Below are 19,914 nucleotides of genomic sequence, written 5' to 3'. Positions count from 1 at the left end.
CTATACCCTCATCTGTTTGTTGACTGAAAATAGTCTTTTGGAGGTCCAAAAGCTTCTAGTTGGGAGGAGTGATCCAGGGGATCAGTAAAGTTCTCAAAATTCAAAGTGTTCAAAAGTGCTTGAAACCTATACCAGTGCGTACTTCTCAAATATCTGAATCCAATGCAACTTGAATCATTCAAAGCCGATATCATATGCTCCCAATATCACGTTCTGATCGAATTCCCAAACAAGTAAAAAAATGCAAGTGACAAGCTCATAATGCATTTATGGGCCAATGGCATCCTGCCACTTGGCTCTCCAGATTGGTCAAAAAATATTGGAATTTCATTGGCTCGGAATTTTTTATTATATTTTTGGGTTGACGGTGTTTCTAGGCTTCAATGGTTGGAGGCCACATGAGCCAATGGATGGCTGCCACATGGCCTCTTCATGGCATGTTAAAATTGGTCAAGGGTCAAAGCACCGCACTTGGGTCGAACACACGACCTACCACCAAGCAACAAGACTCTCCACCGCCATACCACACTTTATTTCTTAACAACATCAGGCCCCACATTATATTTAACATGGAGCACAAAACACATTTGGGGTTAGGTTCAGGGCTAAGCCCCAGCCCTGGTTCCCCTGCCCTTAGAACCAAGCGGGGGGGCCTATGGGCCAGGGCTTAGCCCCATCCCCCAGGTCACAACCCACACACACCTTAACGCACATGACCGCAGTCAGAGTTTGGAGCGGGGCGGAGTTAAGGGGCCCTAGCCCATGGTCATCATCGCCACATATAACCCATGGAAAAGGTTTTGGGTGCGAAGTGCAAAGGTGCTCCGACAGGGAGCCAGCCCATGGTCATTTGGACCCTTATACAGCCATAGGTGTAGAGCTACAAGGGCTAGGCAGAAGGCGTTATGCAGCGGGGCCAACCCTGGGCCACATGCACCATCACTTGACCGAGACCTCCAGGAAAAGGTGTGTGTGCAGTTGCTGGCCCTAGCCCTGGGTTTCAGGGGTCTCAAAATGCCACAATGAGACCAAGTGTCGAGTTGTTGGGGACCGAGTTGACGAGGGCGGGCAGTTAGCCCCAACCCTTGGGCACGTGGCTCCCATGCGACCAAAAAATTGAGAATTTTGGGGGTTATTGGACATTTAAAGTGTCCAATAATTTCGCCCGTTGGGCGTGATTGTAGGCCTGATTTGCGTGCCGGTTCCGAGTTTGGAGCACTCAATCCAGATTTTGGTAAAATTGTAGGATGGTTAGCTGTGGAAAATTGGAAAAATCTTGGAAGAAGCATAGATTTCTCCATTTTTTGCCAAATGAGGTGCAGAAAGAGCCCAGCTGGCGGTTTTTTATAGTTCTGAAGCCATTGGAGACATAATATTTGCATTCAGAGTACTATAAATCCATGTAAACACAAATTTGAGCACTTAATGAAAGAGGCCCACCATTGGAAGTTGGACCAGGAAATGTAGCCCAAGAGAGGGAGCTCCTTTATCATTTTTGTTGTTATGTGTTTCTAATATGGTCTATTGTCTTTGTTTTATGTTATTAACTAAGTTTAAAAACAATCAATTTTATGTGTTTTACAAAGTGATCCATTGCCTACAATACATAAAAAAATGTACTTGCAATTTTACTCACCTTCAAGTTTGCATTAAAATGCATTTTGGTATCAGAGCTCAAGGTTTTGTGAAGGTTTGATTTTGTTTGCAAGTGTTTTCTGATATTTACAAGGTTGAAGCTTAAAAGAGGAGAAGGAGAACATGTATTGCCAACATCTCAAATTGGTTCAAGGAGAATAGACACACCTCATGCTTCGATAATCATGGCACATGAAGAAGGTGTTGAATGGATGTTTGATGATGAAATAACTTTCATAAAAGCTTTCTTTGAGATGTTTGAAGTGGTAAAGGTTTTTTATGAAGAGCGGAATTCAAGGTTGTATGGAGAGAGCTCAAAACCTCCAAAAGGAAATGGAGGAAAAGGAGACAAACCTCCAAAAGGGAATCGAGTAAATGGTGACAAGCCACCACCTTCACCTCTATCATCCTCATCCTCATCTTCCTCCTCATTTTCATCCACTTATTCTACTCTTTCACAAACACCTCCAAATTATCCAAAGGGACATGGTAAAACTCCTTTGTTAAAGTTTGACATTAAGTTTGAATTGCCTATGTATGATGGAGAGGTAGATGCTAAGAAATTAGATAATTGGATTCATTAGATTGAAGTGTATTGCATGATACAAAGAATCAAGGGTAATGAGACCAAAATTCAGCTTGCTTCTCTTAGACTAGAAGGTGAAGCACCTATTTGGTGGGAGGCCGAAAATGAAGAGGATATGAAGAAACATGGTAAGATTTTACCTCTTGGAATGATTTTGTTGTTGCAATAAGAAGGAAATTTTATCCATTCGCATTCATGCAAAAGGATATTATAGATTGGAAAACCTTTGGGCAAACTAAGGGTCAAGATGTGCAAAACTTTACTCAAGAATTTAGGAAAAGGGCTTTGATTTTGGGTATATATTTGTCCTCCCAAGATAATCTACTAAAATATATTGGAGGTTTACATAGTTACTTGAGACATACCATTCTCATGTTTAACCCTACAAAACTAGATGAAGTTTGTGTACAAGAAACTCATTTAGAAGTAAGAGGGGAAAATGTTTTTGAATAAACTAGTGAGAAGTCATTCAAGTTTGGAGAAAAAGGAAAAGGGAAGTTCAAAGGAAAAGATAAAAAGAATGCTTCAGACAAGAAAGAGGGAGAAAAACTCACATGTAAACATTGTTCTAAAGAAGGCCATTATGAAGACCAATGTTGGAAACTTCATCCTAAAATGAGAACCAAAAAGTTTAATAACAAGGAGGAAGAAAAGATTGTTGCAACTACACAAAAAGATCTAGGATCTTATTGTAGAGATGAAACAAAAATCATAGCCATGGGATTGAAAGTTAAGCATTCAATTGAAAGTACTAGTTCTTCTAGAAAACCAATTGAAACTCAAAATGAAAGTGAAATAATAGATTTGTTCCATATTAGAGTCATCACAAAAAATAACAAGGCTGATACTTTGTTTGATAGTGGTTCACAAGAAAACCTCATTTCAGAAAACATTGTTAAGAAACTAAATTTGGAAACCATTCCTCATACTAAACCTTATCCTTTGGGTTGGGTATGTGACAATACCAAGTTGCAAGTGACAAGAAAATGCATACTTAGATTTCAATCACTGCAAATTGTATTGATGAGGTAGAACTTGATGTGGTACCACTTGACATTTGTGGGATTGTTTTGGGAAGTCCATATTTATATGACAGGAAATCCATCTTTCATCGCCATGAGAACAAGTATAACTTGTTTAAAGATGGGATTGAGTACATTGTTAGAGAACATTGCAAGAAGTTGAATTTGTATCTTATGAATGTTGGAAAAATGAAAAGGTTTGTAAATGCTAGTCAAAATTTTGCATTGTTGATGATTAAACATAAACATATTGATGAATCTGAAGCCTTCCAAGAATGTGATGCAACATTAAAATATGATTCAGTTGAAGTTGTTAACACATGTGATAAGATGTTTCAGGAATCTAATGTGTTGCCTTCTAAAAGAGGAAACCAACATGAATCTCATTTGCAGCAAGATGAGTCACTTTTGAAAATTGGTTTGAACAAGATGTCAGTGTTAGAGAAAGCAAGAATCAAGAAGCAGATGCAAGAGCTACTTGACAAATGGAAAATTAGTTCTAATACATATTCTTGTGGGTATCCTAGTGTTTTGGATTTGAGGAAAAATGGTGCACGACGATGGCATTCACATTTGGTGAAGAGTCAAGCCAAAAACAAGGCTAGACATGATAAACTTCATGTTGGCCAAAATTTTTAGGTTGGAAATGAAGTAAAGCTTTGCATCAACGAAGAAAAACTTCAAGGTGAAAATAACTTGAAAATGGGTAAGCCTCCTTTGATTGAAGACATAGGAGAGATGTTCAGATTTCTTTAACAGAAGTGTTCTCTTCTAAACAGCTTGAAGAATTGCAGCAAGGTCCTATCCTTGAGAGAGAAACTGTTAAGATTAGGTATGTTCTATGCTAGAGCAATTTATTTAAATTTTCACAGTTAGCAATCACATCAGCATTACGATAAACTGCAGATAGAACATAAATATAAAACACAGAAGACAAGCCAAGACAAGAGGACACAAGATGTGGCGCGAGCCAGGGACAAACCCCACAATGTGTGGGGAAACCTTTTGATCAAATCTTCTTTTATCTTCAAAGTTCAGCAGAGAAAGAGAGAGAGAGAGATAATACAATTACAACAGAAGTCAACACTTTGACTTGTCTAGATCTAAGCATAGATCATCTCCTATAACGACGAGATCAGTTGAAGACATTCTGCTTCAACTGATACCTATCATCGCGCTGCATCTTGTCCTCTAGTTGCACTACTGCATATTGCCCCATGCTGTTGTCCAGGTCCATGATCTTTCTCAGACTAATTTGCATCATTATCATGCTGCTGCCCCTGCTAATGTATCATTGGGCTGCCCATGCACATGATTTCATAGTGCTACCATCATGCTGCTGCCCATGCTCCATGTATTCGTTGCATAGCCCATCTACAATATATCATGTTGCTGCCCAAGACTGCATTATATATATGTGCCCAGATCATACAACGTTCTTATCTCTATGCCACCGAAGTTTATATATCTAAGCAATATCACTTTCTGAACACAGTATATAATCCCTGTTGACAGCGTTCCATTATATATATGACTGTCTACTACAACATATGTCTATGACTGTGTACAACAGCGTATGTATATTTCCATGACAGTGCTTTGATGTCTCCATGACCTGCATCGTATAGAGTCTCCATAGACTGCTAACTGTCTCCATGAATAAGTCTTCATGAAACTATGTGACTAGATTCTCTATTCCTGGATCTATGTTGCCGGATCTACATACATCGAGAGTGTCAACAATTTGCTACGTGCCATGACTGCACCATACCCTTCTACGCTGCGAAATCCACATACATTGAGAGTGTCAGCGATTTCTGCGTGCCATGACAGCACCATGCCCTACTGCGGATTCCTTTACCTTGACAGCAGCTTTGTTACTTACTGCGGCTTCATTATCATGACCCTGTGCTCTGCGTATGAACAGCGTATATGTGTCAACGTATATGAACAGCGTATTAACCTTTCAACCCTGCGTAAAGAACAACATATATGAACTGCGTATATAGTGTCACCATGACTACGTATTAATCTTTCAGCCCTGCGTAAAGACTGTGTATTAATCTTTCAGCCCTGCGTAAAGACTGTGTATATATGAAACTGCGTAGATAGTGTCACAGCGTTCAGCCCTGCGTAAATATGAACTGCGTAGATAGTCCTTCCATTGTGACGTATACCTGTATGTGGATTTTCCAGAGATTAACCAGCGTAATGAACAACGTAACAGCAAAGCGTATCAATGTATCATTGAACAGCGTATCTATTGTATGTGTCATGACCTTCAGGAACTGCTTACAGATCCGAGAACATTATAGCCTCTATTGACTGCGATTTGATGACTGTGGCACCGTTGATAGTGTATAAGAGTTGTGCGAATGTTACATAGATGAACGTGGCTTCATGGTCCTTCATGACTAGTGTTATGACTGCTGCTCTTCCAGGAGCAGATTCTCATGTTGACTGCGGCTAAGGCACGTCTGAACTGTGGCACAACAGAACTACAGCTAGATCATCATCTCCACAACGTACAGCAGCTAGGGTATCATCCAAGGCCAATGTATTCTTCTTAGTGTCTCTCCTTCACCAATAACCTAAGACGTGGAGAGGAGGAGATCACTTGAAGAATATGTGTGTTCTAAATGACATCAAACCCTCTCTTATTCATACTAAAAATGTAGAGGTTGAATAGACATGTCAGTTGGGCTTCTAGAGCCTACATAAGTGCTGGTCGGTTTGATAATAATTACATAAACAAAATAAATTCATATCTCCATAAATACTTATCGGGATCGGATGATCTTTGGATCAATCCTACACCTCTCAACGAGAGGGATCCAATAAAAATATCAACTGCCATAAATAAGCCGACCCACATGGAGTTTGGCCCTAGTTTCCAATTTAACACTCCCTCTCAACTAGGGAAAACTCCATCCATTGATCCATAAGTCCGACTGTACTATCTCTGCCATCAGTGCCCTGCACTGTTCTGCCCAACTTTGCTCAACTCTGCTGGCTCTGCTCTCTGCTCTGCTTAGCTCTGCTGAACTTATGAAGAAGAAGAATTGATCGAGAATGTCTCATACCATTCTCCACTGACCCGAAGTCAGACTCAGAGTGCGTACCACTAGTCCCAGACTAGTCTCAACCAACCCGAAGTCAGCGTCATAGTATGTACGACTCTTACTGGTCCCAGACCAGTGTCAGCCGACCTGAAGTCAGCGTCATAGTATGTACAACTCCTACCACTGGTCCCAGACCAGTATCATTGATCCTAGATCAATGGAGGTCATCCTAGCGTAGGGAGTACGGTAGATACAACGATGCGTCCATTGGTACTACTATGGTCCCTAACTTCATTTCCCTGCTCACTGATCAGATGAGAGGTACTTCCCATGAGTCCCAGATTGCATGGGTAGGAAGCCTCGACAGGAGAACTAATCAATCATGTCCTCACAGGAGAGCACATCAATCCTGCTACAATCGCCGTGGAGAACACATCAATCCAGGCTGCCATGGAGAACACATCAATCCAGCCCTCACAGGAGAACTAATCATCCTGCTACACAGGAGAGCGAATCATCCTGTCCCACAAGAGAGCGAATCATCTTGTTCCAGTGCGCACCACCAGGGGAGGGTGAGTCACCTTGTGGTCGTATGTTGCTCCAGTAATAACCGCAAGCCCTCAGAGCTCCCAGAGCTCAATGTATGCAACATGCAGGACCCTTGTACAAGGGTTTCTTACCGACTCCAAGTCGTTGGGGAAAATCACAAATTTGATCTTTCCTCGGGGCTCTGTCCTGTACATCATCTCAGTGCGATGGAGCCTCCTTGATCATCGACTTACCATATCCCAGATAAGGCAGTATTTGATGTCTATCTGCTGGAGCATTGTCAAATACGAGATTCCTCAATAATCGAATCCCATCTCTGGTTGTCACAGAGAATCACAATGGTATTCATCAAGTGTACAAACAGCTCACTGAAGAGCTTCAGCAACCAGACTGCCTCACAGAAGGCCATACTATCAGCAATGTATTCTGCCTTGGTGGTGCTCAGAGTCACCGACTTCTGCTTCCTCTGCTCTTCTAGGATATCGAGGCAGATTCCAAAGAGAAACAGCACTGAGAAGTGCTCTAGTGATCCTCCATACTGCCTGCCCACTCATCATTCGAATAATCATGTGGTTTCATATTTCCGGCAGTGTATCTCAATTCATGAGAGATTGTGCCCTGAAGATATCTTAGAAGATTCTTGGCACCAATCTAGTGAGGCTCAACCAAATATGAGCTCACCATGCTAACTGCAACACAGATGTCCGGACGGAGATTCTCCAAGAACATCAATGCGAATGAGTTTATGAAACTCAGAGTCATTTCCCAAATCTGGTCCGACATCATTACCATATAACTTCTGAAAGTTAGGATCCTCGAGGCAGTCACAAGAATCCAACTCCCTCTGTCTCCTATAAATGAGAGGGTCTGCACCTGTCAGACATAGGTGCCAGTACGAGAGGTTCATCATCCACAACCTTCGAGTAATGGTTTGGATCGATTTCACTCCTAGTGAATCTCAGCTGCATTGGACAGCTATCAATCCTCTCATACTATGCCCGAGGTGTTTTTCTTCAAGCCATAGAGGGCTTTCTTCCACCTGTATACATGAGATTCCTTGATCATGATTCTCAAACTCCTCGGGTTGTTCCAAACCTGTGAACCAGCTGCATGAGGGGAATGGTCCCCTTATAATATTTTCCTTCGGTACATTTCAGACATGTACCTTCATGCTTCTTTTGAATTCAGGCATCCTAGTCACCATCTGACTCACAGACCTTCGGTGCTGAGTCAATGGACATGGTCCCCAGTGGACTTCCTGCAACTTGATACAACCCTGAACTCAAAAGTATCTTTAAAAGATCTACGTACATTTCCATCGATAAGTGCCACCCTGTAACCTTTGACTTCCATTTCCGAGATGGACATCAGGTTCGATCAGGTACATAAAAGAGATTTTGGGGTTCCTTGCTTTTGTGGAAGAGTCGATCATTTCCTTGATGACCTGCATTACCAGTCATTCTTTTGATCATGGAAGATGTCCCAGGAATGATTGTTATCTTCATCAAGAGATGTGTCTCTGCCATTCGGACACTCCTTCGCATAACGACCGAACTTATTTCAACAAGGCATCCGCCTTTCCTTCCACCCTTAGATCCGAACTTCCCAATGAAGTGATCTTAAGATGGACCATCAGAATCTTCCGCTGCACCATTCTGATAACATTCTCTGCTTTGACTTCACCCTAGGTGAATTATGAGGAACCCATTGATCCTTCTGTCTTGTCCCAACTGTCTTCGGTGATTGCTCTTTCACTCTTGCTTGGGCATTGTCTTCACCTCAACTCTGATACCATGTTAAGATTAGGTATGTTCTATGCTAGAGCAATTTATTTAAATTTTCACAGTTAGCAATCACATCAACATTACGATAAACTGCAGATAGAACATAAATATAAAACACAGAAGACAAGCCAAGACAAGAGGACACAAGATGTGGCGCGAGCCAGGGACAAACCCCACAATGTGTGGGGAAACCCTTTGATCAAATCTTCTTTTATCTTCAAAGTTCAGCAGAGAAAGAGAGAGAGAGAGATAGTACAATTACAACAGAAGTCAACACTTTGACTTTTCTAGATCTAAGCATAGATCATCTCCTACAACGACGAGATCAGTTGAAGACATTCTGCTTCAACTGATACCTATCATCGCGCTGCATCTCGTCCTCTAGTTGCACTACTAAATATTGCCCCATGCTGCTGTCCAGGTCCATGATCTTTCTCAGACTAATGTGCATCATTATCATGCTGCTGCCCCTGCTAATGTATCATTGGGCTGCCCATGCACATGATTTCATAGTGCTGCCCATCATGCTGCTGCCCATGCTCCATGTATTCGTTGCACAACCCATCTACAATATATCATGTTGCTGCCCAAGACTGCATTATATATATGTGCCCAGATCATACAACGTTCTTATCTCTATGCCACCGAAGTTTATATATCTAAGCAATATCACTTTCTGAACACAGTATATAATCCCTGTTGACAGCGTTCCATTATATATATGACTGTCTACTACAACATATGTCTATGACTGTGTACAACAGCGTATGTATATTTCCATGACAGTGCTTTGATGTCTCCATGACCTGCATCGTATAGAGTCTCCATAGACTGCTAACTGTCTCCATGAATAAGTCTTCATGAAACTGTGTGACTAGATTCTCTATTCCTGGATCTATGTTGCCGGATCTACATACATCGAGAGTGTCAACAATTTGCTATGTGCCATGACTGCACCATACCCTTCTACGCTGCGAAATCCACATACATTGAGAGTGTCAGCGATTTCTGCTTGCCATGACAGCACCATGCCCTACTGCGGATTCCTTTACCTTGACAGCAGCTTTGTTACTTACAGCGGCTTCATTATCATGACCCTGTGCTCTGCGTATGAACAGCGTATATGTGTCAACGTATATGAACACCGTATTAACCTTTCAACCCTACGTAAAGAACAACATATATGAACTGGGTATATAGTGTCACCATGACTACGTATTAATCTTTCAGCCCTGCGTAAAGACTGTGTATTAATCTTTCAGCCCTGCGTAAAGACTGTGTATATATGAAACTGCGTAGATAGTGTCACAACGTTCAGCCCTGCGTAAATATGAACTGCGTAGATAGTCCTTCCATTGTGATGTATACCTGTACGTGGATTTTCCAGAGATTAACCAGTGTAATGAACAACGTAACAACAAAGCGTATCAATGTATCATTGAACAGCGTATCTATTGTATGTGTCATGACCTTCAGGAACTGCTTACAGATCCGAGAACATTATAGCCTCTATTGACTGCGATTTGATGACTGTGGCACCGTTGACAGTGTATAAGAGTTGTGCGAATGTTACATAGATGAACGTGGCTTCATGGTCCTTCATGACTAGTGTTATGACTGCTGCTCTTCCAGGAGCAGATTCTCATGTTGACTGCGGCTAAGGCACGTCTGAACTGTGGCACAGCAGAACTACGGCTAGATCATCATCTCCACAACGTACAACAGCTAGGGTATCATCCAAGGCCAACGTATTCTTCTTAGTGTCTCTCCTTCACCAATAACCCAAGACGTGGAGAGGAGGAGATCACTTGAAGAATATGTGTGTTCTAAATGACATCAAACCCTCTCTTATTTATACTAAAAATGTAGAGGTTGAATAGACACGTCGGTTGGGCTTCTAGAGCCTACATAAGTGCTGGTCGGCTTGATAATAATTACATAAACAAAATAAATTCATATCTCCATAAATACTTATCGGAATCGGATGATCTTTGGATCAATCCTACACCTCTCGACGAGAGGGATCCAATAAAAATATCAACTGCCATAAATAAGCTGACCCACATGGAGTTTGGCCCTAGTTGCCAATTTAACAGAAACAAAAACTTCAAGAAGAAGGAACGGGAAGCACCTTCATATGGGGTTCAAATGTACAAAACCACTAAAAGCTAACTAGATTGAAAAAGGGAAGGGTGAGGGAACTGTACCCTCATATGTTTGTTGACTGAAAATAGTCTTTTGGAGGTCCCAAAGCTTCTAGTTAGGAAGAGTGATCAAGGCGATCGGTAAAGTGCTCAAAATTCAAAGTGTTCAAAGGTGATTGAAACCTATACCAGTGCGTAGATCTTGGTGATTTGAATTTAATGCAACTTGAATCGTTCAAAACTGATATCGTATGCTCTTGATATTACATTCTGATCGAATTCCCAAATAGGTAAAAAAAATGTAGCTGACAGGCTGACTGTGCATTTGTGGGCCAATGGCATACTTCCACTTAGCCTCTCCAGATTGGTAAAAAATAATGGAATTTCGTTGGTTTAAATTTTTTTATTATATTTTTTGGCTGACTGTGTTTTTAGGCTCCAATTATTGGAGATCACGTGGGCCAATGGATAGCTGCCACAAGGCCTCCTCATGTCATGTTAAAATTGGTTAAGGGACGAAAGACTACACCGGGGTCGAACACATGACCTACCACCAAGCAACAAGACTCTTTACCGCCATACCGCACTTTGTATCTTAACAACATCAGGCCCCGCATTATATTTAACATGGAGCGCAAAACACATTTGGAGTTAGGGTCGGGGCTAAGCCCCAACCTCGGTCCCTGCACCCTCAGAACTAAGGGGCAGGACCATGGACCAGGGCTTAGCCCCAACCCCCAGGTCACAACCCACACATACCTCGACATACATGACCGCAGTTGGAGTTTGGAGCAAGGCAGAGTTAAGGGGCCCTAGCCCACTATCATCGTCGCCATATATAACCCATGGCAAAGGTTTTGGGCGTGAAGTGCAAAGGCGCTCCGACGGGGAGCCATCCCATGGTCCTTTGGAACCTTATATGACCACAAGCATAGAGCTACAAGGGCTAGGCAGAAGGCGTTAAGCAGCGGGGCCAACCCTAGACTACATGCACCATCACCTGACTGAGACCTCTAGGAAAAGGCATGCACACAGTTGTTGGCCCTAGCCTTAGGTTTCAGGGGTCCCAAAACACCACAATGCAACCAAGTTTTGAGTTTTTGGCAGCCTAGCCAATGGGGGTTGGCGGTTAGCCCCAACCCCTGGGCAAGTGGGCCCTATGAGACAAAAAAAATCAGAATTTTGGGGGTTATTGGACATTTAAAGTGTCCGACAATTTCGCCCATTGGGTGTGATTGTAGGCCCGATTTACGCGCTGGTTCCAGGTTTGGGGCGCTCAAGCCGGGTTTGGGTCAAATTGTAGGATAGTTAGCTGTAGAAAATTGAAAAAAACTTGGAAGAAGCATAAGTTTTTCAGTTTTTTACCAAATGAGGTGCAGAGAGAGCCCAGGTGAGGGTTTTTGATAGTTCTAAAGCCATTGGAGACATAATATTTACATTTTGAGCATTGTAAATCCATGTAAACATAAATTTGAACACTTAATGAAAGAGGCCCACCATTGGAAGCTGGACCAGGAGATGTAACCGAAGAGAGTGGAGAACTCCTTTATCATTTTTGTTGTTATGTGTTTTTGATATGGTCTATTGTCTTTGTTTTATGTTGTTAACTAAGTTTAAAAACCATCAATTTTATGTGTTTTTCATAGTGATCCATTGCCTATAATACATAAAAAATTTACTTGCAATTTTACTATCACCTTCAAGTTTGCATTATAGATCATGGGAGGATCACATGGAGGAGGATCTAGGGGATCCATGGGCTACATGGGATCATCAACAATATCTATCTCAGATTCGAGCATGGAAGGAACATCTAAAATATCCATATCATCATTCTTCTTAGGAGAAGGAGGTGGAGGAAGGTCCCTTTCTTTTCCAAGGGTGGCATCTTCATCGAATGTAACATCCCTGCTAATTTCAACCTTCATTTGACTAGGAATATATATTCTAAATGCTTTAGAATTTTCACAATATCCAACAAATGTACCTTTTCTTCCCAAGGCTTCCAACTTGTTTCTTTTTTCCTTTGGCACATGAAAGTATACGAGGCAGCCAAAGATATGAAGGTGATCAACATCGGGCTTGACACTTGTGAATACTTCTTTGGGGTTCTTGTTGTCCAATGCTTGATGAGGTGCCCTATTTTGAGCATATACATCGACATTTGTTGCTTCTCCCTAAAGGAACTTCGACAACTTTTGATCATGGAGCATGCCACATACAACTTCTATAGTGGAATTGTTCATTCTTTCAGCATTTTTTTCGGGAGTATAGGGAAAAATTGTTTCTTTATTGATTCCTTCCTTCTTGCAAAAATTAATGAACTCCTTTGATGTGTATTCTCCACCATTGTCAGACGTAAATATTTTTATTTTCTTCCCTGTTTGATTTTTTATCAAAGATTTGAACTACTTGAACATTTCAAATGATTCATCCTTAAGCTTCTAATAGTATATCCATGTCTTTCTTGAGAAGTCATCAATGGAGGTGATATAGTAGAGATGGCCACCAATAGAATGCACAAGCATCAGACCACATGTATTAGAATGGATGAGATAGAGGATATCGTTTGTCTTGTTCTCGCTAGAGGGGAATGGTCCCCTTGTCTTATTTCCACTGACACAACCTAGACATACTCCATCATGATGGGCTTGAACCTTAGGAATCCCTGAGACCAATTTCTCCAATTTCAAAAGAGCATCATAATGTAGATGGGCCAATCTTTGGTGCCATAGCTCGCTTAGATGATTATTATCATGGACCAATGCTAGAAGTGGTCTTCTAGTAACCCTATAGAGTCCTTCATATCTTGATCCTAATGTGAATGCATCTCTCATAGGTGATCCAACAAGCCAAGTAAGAACCTTTCCCTTGATGAAGGAAACCCTCATCCTTTTGTCTTCCAAAGCGGATATTGATACCAAATTCTTCTTCAACCCTGGCACATACATCACATCATGGAGAAAAATAGACTCTCGAATTCAAATGAAATTTGACAAACCCAAAACCTTTAATGAGATGAGTGGAGTTGTCTCCAAGAACGATTTTCAAATTTGACTCCGTCTCTACCAAGAACTTCCTTATAACTAGAAAAGTGATGAGTAGCTCCACTATCAACCAACCATCCCACAAATCTGAGGAGATGAACTAGTAAGGGCAGAAATAAAAATATATTTATATTGATTCACAACATTGCTTTTATACCTAGAGAATTTTGACTTCTTTTGAGGACGACGATCTTCTTCATGATCACTTGGAGCATCTCTTATTCTTCTTTCATCTCTTCCATTGTGATTATTCCTTTAGTCACATCTTCTTTGATCATTAAACCTATTGTTGTTTCTTCTATTATTGTAACATGGTCCATTGTTCTTCTCGGGGCTATCTCAAGCATATTGGCCTTTTTTATGACAATTGTAGCATTCTAGTGGTCTTTGAGTTGATATTTCAAGGAGATGATTTCATTCAAATTGTTGACTTAATTTCAGACTTTTGCGAACTTCCATTGTCATCCTTGCCTCAAATCTGTGCGAGCCAATCAATGAAGAAGAGAAGAATAAGATGCTTGATGATGTCCAAATGAGCTTGAGGTCACTTGTATTTTTTGGCTTGTCATCCTTGCCTCAAATCTGTGCGAGCCAATCAATGAAGAAGAGAAGAATAAGATGCTTGATGATGTCCAAATGAGCTTGAGGTCACTTGTATTTTTTGGCTTCCAAGGGTGTCGAATTTTCTTTAGGGCCGACCTTGTCCAAATGTACATATGTGGGTTTTTCTTCATAAGTACACTTTCCTTTATCTGATTTGATTGATCTTTAGGTCAATTTTGGTCCCATCGAAAATAGGAATTCAATGAAATCATAAAATATATCAAATGATATGTCCAAAGTGTAATTTGACCATAGTTTCATATTTTAGCATTCTCCTCCTTGAAAAGCCTTTTGTCGTCTTCACAATTTTACCCCTTTCTTATATCTGGAAATGCTTTTTTGTAGCTTTAGTTTGACTTTCTCATGCATTTCCTACATTACCTATGCAAAATCACTTTGCTAAGTGCTCCTTCTATCCTCTTGATTTGGCAACTTCACCAAATATACAACTCCCTCTTGTGACCTACCATAAACAATTTAAAGTAGACTCTTTCCAACAAACCTATTGATCAAATCATTGTAAGAAAATTCAACACAGGCCAAAACCAATCCCATTGTCTTGGTTTTTCTCCATTCAAACTCAACAAATTCCCAAGGCTCCAATTAACCACCTCAATCTATCCATCAGTTTGTGGATTCTATGTAGAATTGACAACAACTTGGAAGCCATTTTCTTCCAAACTACCTTTGAAAAATTCTAAGGAATCTGGTATCTCTATAAGAAGTGATACTCCTTGGTAGTCCATGCAATATTCAAATTTCTCGAAAGAAAAAAAACGACGACTTCAGTAGCATCATTGATTTTCTTTCTTGCTATGAAACATGCCATTTTCAGAAACCTGTCTATGACAACCATCACAAAGTCATATTTTCTCTGTGTTCTAGAAAATACCGAAACAAAGTCCATACTTACATCTTACCAAGGCTGTTGAAATTTGGGCAGCTATGGGACGAATATCCCATGAGAAACCCTACTTCCCCAAGGAGAACCCAACTTTCCCAAAGGAAAGACCATCTTGCCCCAAGGAGAACCCAATTGCCCCAAAGGAAATACCATCTTGCCCCAAGGAGAATTTAATTTGATATAAGAGATATTATTATTATATGTTTGGCACTCCTATAATTATTATTATATTGTTGTGACAAATTTACTTGGGCAAGATCATAGTTGTGGGGGAGCGCCTCCCCCCCCTCAATCCCGCTCCGGGCAACAGCGACTCAGGAGCGGGTCGAGAGCGTGCTCCCTAAAAAAATCGCTCCCAGCCTTTTTGGGAGCATTTTCGAGGAGCATTTTCGGGAGCGTTTTTCCTTTTTTGCAATTTTTTTTTGCAATGATGTTTCAAATGCAATTGTTTTTCAAAGAAACAAATAAGTTTTTAGTGGGGCAGCTTAATGATCAACTCTATGGCCCTACTATTGATATGCGATTCATGGTAATGTTAAATTCTTAAAGTAAAAATGACATTCTCTTTAATCTTCATTTTCATCTTTTTACTTAAATTTTTAACATTACCATGAAATGAGTCAGGATGTTTGAAAGTGGTTTCGACCTCATTGGATTTCATATGCAAAAAGTAGAATTTTAGATTTCATTCAAAATCCAGCAGACTTATCAGTTTTTCAGGATTGCATTGTTTCCATTGAATTTTGTCATGTATTAGGGTATGGAGCTCGTATTTAATCAAGAGCACCAATCCCTCTATGTACCTTGATGTTAGTGACATTGGTTGTCGAACTCCTCTATCATGACCCTCCTAAAAATGTACGCATCACTCAAACAAAATCTTGATTTGACATGCTATGTTTTTTCTATCTTATGTTAATGCTTAGAGGGTGATATTAATGACAAAGATCCCTGTACAGATACAGAGGTAATTACAAAGATACCTGTGGATATTAATGCTTAGAGGGTGGTATTAATGATAAAGATCCTGATTTTCCAACAAAACTAAAAAAATAGACATTTCTCGTTGTGGCAAGAGGCCCAAGCATAAGCAATAGATAATAGATTTACTTGTCTTTTCTAATTTCTAGTATTTTTTATAACTATTGACTCTTTCACATTTATTATGATATTTTTTTAAACAATATATGACAATTATAACTCAGTAGTAATGAATTATGATTATGATGCCTCATGAAAGTTGAAAGTTGTTTCATTTCATTTTATAACATTTCATTTCATGTTAGATATTATTTGTTGTAATGGTTACACTTAACTTACAAGTACAACTTTGGTGATCAATGATAATAAGTGTTATATATTGAATTTTGAAAGCTTGAAACTTTAAGATTGATGAATCATGACTCAATATGTTATATGTTACTATGTTACTAACTTGTGGACATGGTTGATGAAGATTATAACTTCTAGATGATTGTTGTTATATGGTTCAAGCTATGTTTTTTTATGTTTTTTATATTTAATTCATCATTCTACATGTTTTTGTTGACATATATGTATCAAAATATAAAATATAAAAAATATATATATTATATAAAAAACGCTTCGGGATTCGCTCCCAAACCGGGAGCTTTTGAAAATGTCGCTCCCGCACCCGTTTTCGCTCCCACTCCTCGCTTTTGCTCTCGCTCCCAAGTAACACTGGGCAAGATAATTTAAACTTGATTAAATAAAATTATTATTGTTAAGATTAAGTCAGTCTCTCCAATATGAAAGGTCACCAAGCCCCTTCAGCTCATCTCACACATAATATAAATAGATCACTTTGGAGCTCCTTCTAATACACATGACATCTCGTACCTTCTGGATTGTAGCTCAATTATATATTTGAGGTTCATATTCTTTTTATGGCTCAATTTACAAATCATTGTGGTTCGTACCCTACAATTTGAGGCTCGCATTGAGTTATAATGACTCACACTGTAAATTTTTGTGGCTCATTACTTTGTGGTATCACATCTACTATACATACATGCACAATGGCATCAATCAGTAATCGCATAATAGTGGCATCACATCCACAGCAAGTGGAATCACATTGCTCTTTAGTGGACTTGCATTTTCTATGAGGGATTGCTTACTCACATTCTTTATATGGCATTGCTCTACATGTAGACTTGGATTTCATTGTGCCTTGCATTATTTCATATGTCTAACATACTCTATCTCTGTGGTGGCTTCACTATATTATACAAAGGCTTTCTTAATGTCTCTCACTCTTATATACGCTAAAGCTCACACAATTACTATGACTCTAAATCTTGCTTCATTTCATGATTTGTATTATAGTGACATTGTATTATATTGTATTGCATTTGGCATCGTAATACATATATAGTGGCATTGACATATAAATATAGTAGCATCAATATCTGAGTGGCATCAAATCATTACAATGGCATTGATATAATGATCTTCATGGCTCAAATCAACTTACAGGTGACTCACACTTCATTTCTATGGTTCACTTAAAGTTTACAATGTCTTGTATTACAGTGAATTGCATGTATCGTTGTGTGGCTCCTAGGAGGCTTGATATGATTGTTATATCTCATTCTCATTGTACTTTGTAAATCTTGGTGTCTCTATTATGTATGCATTTCTTATGTCGTTCCTTATTGTTTTGATGCTTTGTTGATGTTATTTGTCTCTATACATAATTGTTAATGATGTTATGGGGTGAATGTAATATGCAAATGATGAAAAAGTTTTAAAATACAATTATCTTTAGCGGAGAACAATCTAGCCCTAAAATTAACATGGGATCAAAGCTGGGTTCAAGAAAAGTCATTGAGATCACCCCCATGAAGGTCATGATCAAAGAAGAGTGAAAGGGATGAAGATGGAGGAGACCTAAAATAATACTAAGGTTTGAAGGAAACCCCAGGAAGCCTTTGCGTTTGCAAAAAGAAGCTATGGCTTAATAGAAACCCTAGGAGTGGCCTTGATATGGAAAAGGGTCTGGTATGATGCAGAATTCATTTATATGATATGATCAATGATAAGTTATTAAGTTATTTGGGACAAATACAGAGAAACCCTAAGTGATGGTATGATGCAAGATCCAACAGTCATCAATCATTGAGCTTGGCCACTGTTGAAGGAAATTAAGGATACAGGTGGTGATTAAGAGGTTGCATTTCTTCTAAAAGATGACACTGAAATATGGTTGATGGACAAGGTGACTCACGGAGGCAAGATCAAGAGGGAGTTGATAATCCTTATTAAAGTAGTACTTTCAACACTTGTGTTATTTTCTACTTTTGTTTAGATTTTTTTATTGCTTGTTTTTCCTGCATGAGTATTTGAATGTTTTTAACTTCTTGGATGAGGATGTGATAAAGGATAGGAAATATTGAGGATCATCGGGATACGTAATGTTGCAGGAAGAGTAAGCTCCAAGAGGGCGTTGGTGTAGGAAAATGAGGAAGCCACTCTCCTATCTAGAAAGAGGTTGACAGTTATACTGCCTCATCATCATTAGGTACACTTTCATTATGTTTATTTATTTTTCTATTACAGTACTTTCTCTTGTCCTGGGGTCATCAGGTATAATGGATGGATGTAAGGACCTAATCCTCAATATTGAAATTGAGAAGGATGCAAATCCATCCCATCAGTAGAGTGGCACTTGAAAGGTGCACAAGAGATTAGACCTTGAAAGAGGGTAGATGACTATGATTGAAAAAGCTTCCTATTCAAAGAGAGTACGTTATCAGGTTGAATGCAATAGTATGATGAGATGATAAGAGTTATTTGTCCTTCATGCAAGGACCATTTTAGATGACAAGATACAATAGTGTTAGATACTTCCACAATATTAAATTAATCAGTGATGAGGAATATTCACTCAGAGGGAGAGGATCATAGTTCATATCGCTAGATGCACTAATCATATGTATTTGAAGTTGGATTTCTTCATGGTGTACTTAAGGAAGAAGTGCACTTGGAGGTACCTCAAGACTTTGAAGCATGATTAGATATTGAAGAAAGTCTCGTATGGACTCAATCAAGTCCCCTAGACCTGGCATGCCTGGATTGATGGACATCTAATGTGAACTCCAACCTCTCTAATTAGTTGCAGGTGTGTCTTTGATATTTGGTTTTATATGTTGAAAATTTATTTATGATAAGATCAGATCATCTTAGTAATCTGTGCTAGAGGGAGATGACCTTAGATCCTAGATGATCAATACCTTGAGATGAAAAATGGAACAGAGAGATGTTGAGTACTTCATTGTTAAGGAAAGTATGTTGCAATAGATTTGGCATGATAAATTACACTAAAGTAGTTGAGAGAGACTCTTCATATTCAGATTTCATGGATCCTATGATGAACAAGAATCCAAATGGATCCTTGAGCCAGATAGATCCTAGATATGTATATTGGGTTTCCGCTAAAAATGTGTTGAAATGTCTACATGAAACTATTAATCATGGAATGAGACACTGCCAAAAACTTGATGGATACAATAACGACTGGTTAAGACTGAAAACGTCGCTGATAGGAAAAACACA

The sequence above is a fragment of the Pinus tabuliformis genome, chromosome 7, assembly GCF_031772625.1.
Source record: "Pinus tabuliformis cultivar Carrire ecotype Pingquan chromosome 7, CPIR1, whole genome shotgun sequence".
In the NCBI taxonomy this organism is placed as follows: domain Eukaryota; kingdom Viridiplantae; phylum Streptophyta; class Pinopsida; order Pinales; family Pinaceae; genus Pinus; species Pinus tabuliformis.
This window is presented reverse-complemented; position numbering follows the sequence as displayed.